The 8,234-nt window shown below is 40.0% G+C and overlaps 1 protein-coding gene across 1 annotated transcript in view; it reads right to left on the bottom strand.

The window, feature by feature from the left end:
* Positions 1 to 205: 205 nt before the first annotated feature.
* Positions 206 to 8,234, bottom strand: part of METTL25 (methyltransferase like 25) — a 151,666-nt gene continuing 143,637 nt past the window's right edge. The window contains exon 15 of the mRNA XM_078076373.1: positions 206 to 327. The gene's annotated coding sequence lies outside the window, so the exon portion shown is untranslated. The remainder of the gene's footprint in view (positions 328 to 8,234) is intronic.

Here is an 8,234-nt window from a genome sequence, read left to right as displayed (position 1 = left end):
AGATATGATAGATATCAGATATAACAGATGCTCACAATGCAGATTTACAAAGAAAACACTCAAGTCCATTGAGATTATGAGTCCTTTACCCAGGGGCCCTTCATTCAGAGTGCATTTAGATGGAAAAGGACCAGACAAGTTGAGATTTAGGACAGATTTGTCAGGAGACTTTTTTTTAGGTGAGAGCTGCACTCTTACCTCTCAGGTGGGGAGGGGTATGGTGGTGCTGCTTCCCAGTGGTAGGTCACATGAGAGGGGTTTCAGTGGAACCACTTGGAGAGCATGATAGGTATTCCTGGGCTCCATGGACTGTGAATTACCTCATGCCTGAGGAAGTGAAAACATCTGATGACAACAGAGCAAACAGGCCCCTAGGAAGTAATTGCACCTGCCTTGTTCTATAGCAAGTGAAAGGTGTTATTGACCCCCAAACGAAACGTGGAAACTATGATTGTGATGCCAACCTGGGGTTGTTTTTAAAGGGATCTCCCTCAAGTACATGGTCTACCAAGGAAACAAGGTGGTAGGCACACGGACTATACCAGCTGGGGCAGCAACCAAGGGAGGACAGTGGAGTCCAGCCAGGGCAGAGGCCCAGCCCGTGACCTGGGAATCTTACTTGGAGGGTTCCAGGAAGGAGTCCCCAGAGATCAAAAGGTTCCTATACAAGAACAAGTCGGCATCAACTCCCACCCCAACAACCTCTTGAGCACATGCAACCATCTTAACATGCCCGCTGGGGGAAATTTTTCTTCTGCCCCCTCTCTTGCCTTGCCTGAGCCCTTCTTGCAGTGCAAGCAGCCAACCAAAGGCAGGCTCAGGCCCATGAGGACATGAAGGCAGGAGTGTTTTCACTTTAAATCAAGTTCTAACTTTTGATCATAACATAATAATGGATGTTTTAAATTATAAATTAGATCATGTTTGTGATTTGAAGTAATTGTAGGACTATTATCTAAATATAACTTGTGAAGTCATAGGCTGGCCCAGGACGTCATCCAAACAGGGAAGGGAATAGCCTCACTGAGCAGGATTAAAAGGAGGGAGAAGACAAAAATAAGATTATTTTGTAATTATATCCATGGCCTCTAAGATCAGTAAAGAATCTTGAATATAGTATGTTCTCCAAGCTATTAGTATTCTTTTTTCTTTGTTTTGCAGACCTATTTTCTTAATCTTAACAAGAGAAACTCTGAATGCAGAAGAGTATTAAGAAAATTTAAAATATTTAAAATCTTTCAGCCAATAGAATAATAAGCCATCGAGTTTCTGCTTGATTACTTCCAGGAGTAAGGAACTCACTAGCTTATTAAACTGCCTGTTGGAAATCTATAGATGTTAGAAAGTTCATTCTTCTTCTAGAAGAAAATACATATTCATATAATTTCTATCCATGTGTTCATGTTTTATCTGCTGGAGGAATACAGATCATGTTTAGCTGAAATTCTGTGGGATTTCTTCTCTCTTCTACATAATATTAGAAGATGGTTATGTCTTCCTTTAGTCTCTATTTTCAGCCTAAATGTTACTGTTTCCTCCAACTATTTTTCATATAACGTAGCATACTGATCATTTTGATCCTCGTCTGCAGGTTTTCTGGTTTGTTGATGTCCCTCCTCCGAACTGAGCATGAGGCCCAGATGTAACCTGAGAGCAGAGATAATTTGGCAGTCATACAACATTCATGGTAGGTCTGTGGTCAACTCCAACCCATCAAGTTATTTTCACAGGAAATTCCTCCGCAAGTCAGGTCTTCCTCGTCCTGTATGTATACAGTTGGCTATTAAAAAGTAAAGAAACGGGCACCTGGGTGGCTCAGTCGGTTAAACGTCTGCCTTCAACTCAGGTCATGATCCCAGGGTCCTGGGATTGAGCCCCACATCCGGATCCCTGCTCAGTGGGGAGCCTGCTTCTCCCTCTCCCTCTGCCTGCCACTCCCCCTGCTTGTGCTCTCTCTCGCTATCTCTCTGTGTCAAATAAATAAAATCTTAAAAAAAAGTAAAGAAAAAATGTACCTTTGTTATACTTCATTTTGTCAGTTTACCATAGTGTTTCAGACTTTCACAAATATTTGGGATCCTTCTGATTCAGATGGACTTTTTTAGAAATTATTTTTTCTCTATCCTGGCTTTGACTATTTGACATTTTGTAAGCATTCTTTCAAATCTCCATGTAAGCCACTGATAAAGAACTGAAGAGGACAATTATTTTTCAATGGATATGCTTGGATATGCAGATCTTGTGCATACTGAGTTTCACCAAGGCATATACTCCGAATTACTTGAATTACTGCGTGATATAAGCATCTTCATTTTTATTAGGTATTGATAAATTGCACATTCTTCAGAGAAGTTAAATACAAACAATTTGGTTACAGTTAGATTTCCTTATATGGGGCAGTTGCTGTTTGGGAAATCACTGTTTACACCGAGTATGTGTGAAACCAGCCACGGAATGCATATGGCATGACACTCAGTGTCTAGGGCTGAGGGAGCAAACAGCAAGGTCCAGATTCTTATGGTGACAGCAGAATGTCATCACACTGGCTTGCAGCATGATTTGGGTTCTGGTCTCACCTTGTTTCTGCAATACATTCTAAGCCTAGTTTTCTGGTGCTTTTATGAGCTAAGCTTTATTCTTTCAACAAACTCCATTTCTCTTTAAGTATAAGGCCAGAATTATTTTCTGTTGCATACAGTTAAGAGAATATCATAACTATTTTCCCACTGCTACTTAAATGATCATTTCCATTTCTTCCCCCCAACAGTTTCAGAGCAAGATTTCTCACTTATGTTAATATGCATATTCATAGAAGTTTAGTCTCTCCTGCAGCCTGAGCAACTGCTATCGGAAATGAGATTCACTTTGTTCCTTTTTCTTTGAATGTCCATGCTGCTTCTTCATTTAGGAAATTCATCAGTTCTGAAGAATGAGCTTTCACAGTCTTTCCATGCTCTCTGTATTTTTTTCCTTTTTACTCTGTGCCTTCACTTAGGTTTTGTTTCCATGCTTATTTCTCACACAGGCAAAACAAAAACAAAACCAAAATAAACCCCAGAAATAAATATATCAATGCAGTCCTAAAATTAGCAAATTTAGCAATGATCAATACTTGGAGAGGGTTGCATGTGGATGAAAAAATACACTAGTTATTTTTCCTGTTGGAAGTTTACATTATCAGCACCATGTATACATGATAAGTAAAAAAAAAAATTAAATAGTAAGAATTCATGTTATGTTGTCCTGCTGGTGTTAAGCATCTTTCTGGTTCTTCTAGTTTGCTTTGCATATTTATACTCTAATCCATTGATTGCATCTTACAATGCTTCTCAAAGGACAATTTTATTTCTTTCACTTACTAGTTCTTAAGGAAAGGAATGCCATTTTTGGTACACAGCTGCATTTTAGTAGGAGTGTTTCACACAGACTTTTAAAAAATGGCTAAGTTAGGAGTCTCTAAAAGTTCTGGTCACCAATTCCAATATGTGTATGTGGGGTCCACACCACCAACAAGCCATTCTCCAGTATCAGGGAGGCGGGATCTTACAACTCAACTCAATTCTGATCCTATCCGTCTGAGATAGTGTCAGATCCCATAGGTATGGGCTGTCTCACATGATGACCCCGCCCCAGTTAGATGCCAGTTGCAAGCCTAGATTGTCACCCGTGCTTCTGACCCACTAGCTATAAATTAGAGGTTCCCCTCCTTAGGCTGGAGTAATTTGCTAAAGCTGGCTCACAGAACTCAGAAAAACATTTTACTTACTAGATTACCAGTTTATTATAAAAGTATATCATTCAGGAACAGCCAGATGAAAGAGATGCAAAGGGCAAGGAATGGGCGATGGGCATGGACTTTCCATGCCCAATCCAGGTGTTACTCTTCCAAATCTCCACATGTTCACCAACCTGAAGCCCCCCAAACCTACTCCTGGGTTTTTATGGAGGCTTCTTTACATAGGCATAATTGATTACATCACTGGCTATTGATGACTGATTCAACCTCCAGCCCCTTTCCTCTCCCAGGAGGTCAGGGGGTAGGACTGAAAGTTCTAATCCTCTTGGTTGGTTACCCTGGCAACTAGCCACCACAGCCCACTCCCCACCCTTAGATGCTTTCCAGAAATTACATCATTAACATAAACTCAGGTGAGGTTGAAAGGTGTTTGTTAGAAATATTGAGACACCATTAGCACTCTTATCACTTAGGAAATTCCAAGGGTTTAGGAGCTCTGTGCCAGAAACAGGGATGAAGACCAAATATATATTTAATCACGATGTCACACTCTCATTGGTTTCTAATAACTTATACCCGAAAAGACTGTATCTCATTAAGCTATCAAATAAAAAAGAAAAGTACCTCTGAGTAGAGCCCCTGGTCTCTGCAACCTGGAAAGGCTTCTGAGAAAAGTATGTAATCAGGATCTCTGAGGGTTAAGCCTCTGGCACCTGTAGTTTTTAATAAGCTCCCAAGTCCTTTCAGTGCACAGCCTCATTGAGCATTAGTGGCCTAGCAGAAGGCTGGTAACACTGTAGTGGACTTACTCATGTAAGTCAGTCCACTACAGTGGACTTCTCCCTTCTGGTGCAGCCATCTCAATTTTCTTCCCGGAAGACACTGCGCTCCACTCCCAGCCGATAGCTCAAAGGTGGCTGGCCCCAGGCTGCCTGCTCCAGGGGAAAAGAAGTAACCTGGGCCATAGTAACCAATCCATAGTGATTGGTTCAGGGACCTGATCCAAGCTAGTCCAGTAAGTCTCAATTGTTCCCTTTTGTGGGGGTAGAGAAGCCTTCTTCCCCCTGGGATTTCACTAGAATCATGCACTAGCCTTGACTAAGATCAGCTGGTGACTGAGAATCACTACATCAGCCTGTGGGGGTGGGAGCACTTAGAGGATGCTGACCTGAGAATATGGTCAATTAGGAGGAAAACAAAAACAAGAATGGGTAAAAAGGAGAGCAGGAGAGGAAGGGAGGGATTGAGAGCCTAATATTATTTAAGTCCCAGAATCTGTCTATGCCTAATTAGATTAACCCCAGGACTTTTCAGAGCCATAATGTATTTTAGTCTGCTCAGGCTGCCATAACAAATACCATACACTGGGGAGCTTAAGCAACAGGAATTTATTTCTCATGCTAATGGAGGCTGGAAGTCCAAGATCAAGGTTCCAGTGAGGCCAGTTTCATTCTGAGGACTCTTCTCTTGACTTGCAGGCAGCTATCACCCTGCTCACAGAGCCTCCCTTTTGCGGGTCCCCAGGAAGAGAGGGAAAGGTGGGGGTGGGGGGGCAGTCAGGTTGTTATTATAAGGCACTAATCCTATTGTGTCAGGGCCCCACCTTTATGAGCTTATTTAACCTTAATTATCTCACTGGCCCTTTCTCCACATATAGTCCAACTGGGGGTTAGGGTTTAACATACGAACAACACAGTCCATAGCATGACTCAAGAAATTCTCCTCCTTTTTCCCCCAAAGGCAATGGGTTGGGTTTTCAGTCACTTAATATGACAGAGTTCTATAGCCACTGCTGTTGACTTCAGCACCCAGCCCACTCTATTTCTGTCCTGATGTGTTAGTCTGACTTCCAAAGCAGACCACTGCAGTGGGCAACAATGCCTTTAGGACAGAAAAGGCCATCTAGTGGGATGGTTCAAAAAAAAGTCCGGAGTCCGCCTGCATGGGTTTCAATTCCAGCTGTCATTTGTGTAACTTTCCTCTGTCTGAATGTACTCATCTGTAAATGGTATGGACAAATATTCGTACTCCTGGAGTTATGAAGATTCGATATATGAATATTCAGAGAATACTTAGAATAGTGACAGGCGCTGTGCTACAAGAATGTTTGCTAAATATACACATAGAACTGCATTAAATCTCTGCTTGTGCATTTACCAGTGTGTGACTGCATGTTACCCAATTTCCTGGAGCTTCCTTTCTCTAAGGAGGAAAAAGATGAACTGCCTTCTTTGGGTAATAGCATGTGTACACTTACTAGCGCAGGTCTTGACATAGTAAACAACAGATGTGTGAACAAATGGATAAATTGCAATTAGAGAAAGAAGTTTCCCTTTTAGTCTTGAAATTTTCACTTTGAACTTGAGCATATTTAATTTTGAACCACTTCATAGATCTATTAGATTCATCTATTTTTCTCTCTTTACTTAAGAAAGCATCAGTTACCTAATGCTCAGATGTAATTACACAGAAATGACAGTTGTGCCCAAATGAAACAGAATAATTTAGATAAGCATTTGGTAATGGTACTCTCCACAATTCTTACAAAATCAGATGCTGAAAAAACACTAGTGCAAAGTGGAAGTCTAAGGGAAGCTATGTAATTAGTAACTATTTAGATGGATTACTTGTCTAAGAAACTTTCGGTAATGAAGCAAACCATTAGGCTGCCTATTAAAATTATACTCTGTGTATTGAAAATAAAGACCAGAAAAGCAGAATGGATTGCCTCTTTCTGACTTGTTTAGTAAGGCTTATTCAAAGTCAGGGTTCTACCTGACTTTAAATGAGATTTATATAATGGAATTCCACTTCAAAGATTCCCTTGAACCGCTGACTTGAATTGGGGAAAAAAGATGATAACTGTGTGATTTTGCAGGCAGATTCACATTATAAATTAAATTTTCTCCACTTTGCCAGAGTTGGTGAGTCTCAGAAGCAGACCTCTTTTTCTTATCAGGGAAATCCGGATTCTTGTCCCAAATAGACTATGAAGGTTATTGGAAATTTTGTTTCCAATTTACACCTTAAAATATTTCTATTTTAAAACTATTCCTATAAAAAGTCAAACAATAAAGATATGTTTCAAGAAGAAGTTAGTCTTTCATCCTCCACTTCCCCCTCCAGTCTTATCTGCCTGAGGTAACCAATGTCATCAGTGTATTTCCTTTTTTAACGAAAATTGAATCATATTGTATATATTACTCTACTTTGTTTGTTATTGGTATGTGATGAACCTCTCTCCTTCAGGGCAGTACAGGCATAATATTTCAAGTAAGTGTGCACCAGAACTTATTCACCAGACCATTTGTTTTTTATTTTACTTTATTTTTTTTGTCACCACAAAGAATGTGTCAAAAAATATGTACATGTTCTTATGTTGACAAAACACGAAATGAGATTTCTCTAATTTGCAGTTATTTTAGGGTAATTTCAAGGTGCTACCACATCCTTACAACATAGTAAAAAAAAATGATGACCTTTGTTGACACAAGACATTAATAATAAAGATAAAAGAATGTAAAGAATAAATTTAAGTAATTTATGGCACAAGTGATCCCATTCACTTTTGCAATGTGGTACTTGTAATACTCGACCTTTATAAATTATTTCTAGATCTCTGAAGAAAGGCATGAAGTCTCCATAATCATATGAAGGCCTTCAGTAGTTTGTCAAAGTGTGGTTCCTCAAGCATGTTCACAGCAAAGATTCCATTGCCCATCACCCAGAGATTTTTACTTAGTGGGTTTGGAGTCCGGCTCAGGTAGCTTTACTTTTCAACAAAAAATCCCCAAGTGGAATTCCCAGGTGAAAGCACTGGGATTTGCAAGCTTTGGACTAGACCAGGGGTCAGCCAAGTTCAGTCACCCACCTGTTTTTTACGGCCTGTGAGCTAAGAAAGTTTTTTACATTTTTAAAAAATGGTTGAAAAAAAATCAAAAGAAGTATAATATTTCATATGTAAAAATTATACACAATTCAAATTTCAGTGTCTATAAAAAAAGTGTTATTGGAATATAGCCACACCCATTCATTCCATATCATCTATGGCTGCTTTGGTGCTGCAACAGCGGGGGGGGGGGGGGGTCGCATAGTTGCCATGGAAACCATATGGCAATAGCCAAAATATTTACAATCTGTTCCCTGAGAGAAAAAGTTGTGCCAGCTCCTGGACTAGATGATCTCTAAGGTCCCTGCCATTTCTGAATGTATTCTATTCACTGTAGTTATTTACCTCCTTTAATATGCAAATACCCTGGAGCTGGTGCAAACCCATGGAGGCACAAAGTGTGTGTGAAGGCCAGACACCATGATGAGTTTCTTTTTCTCAATCACTTAGAAATTAGGAGATTATGTGACCAACATAAAATAAATTATACATTAGCACAATCAGAAAATGAAAAACAACTACAATAGCTAACACTCCTGTGGTGCATTGTATGTATCAGGCCCTGTTTTCAGTGTTTCCCATACATCGACTCATGGAGTTGTCACAACT

The sequence above is a fragment of the Halichoerus grypus genome, chromosome 6 (assembly GCF_964656455.1).
Source record: "Halichoerus grypus chromosome 6, mHalGry1.hap1.1, whole genome shotgun sequence".
NCBI lineage: Eukaryota > Metazoa > Chordata > Mammalia > Carnivora > Phocidae > Halichoerus > Halichoerus grypus.
This window is presented reverse-complemented; position numbering and strand designations above follow the sequence as displayed.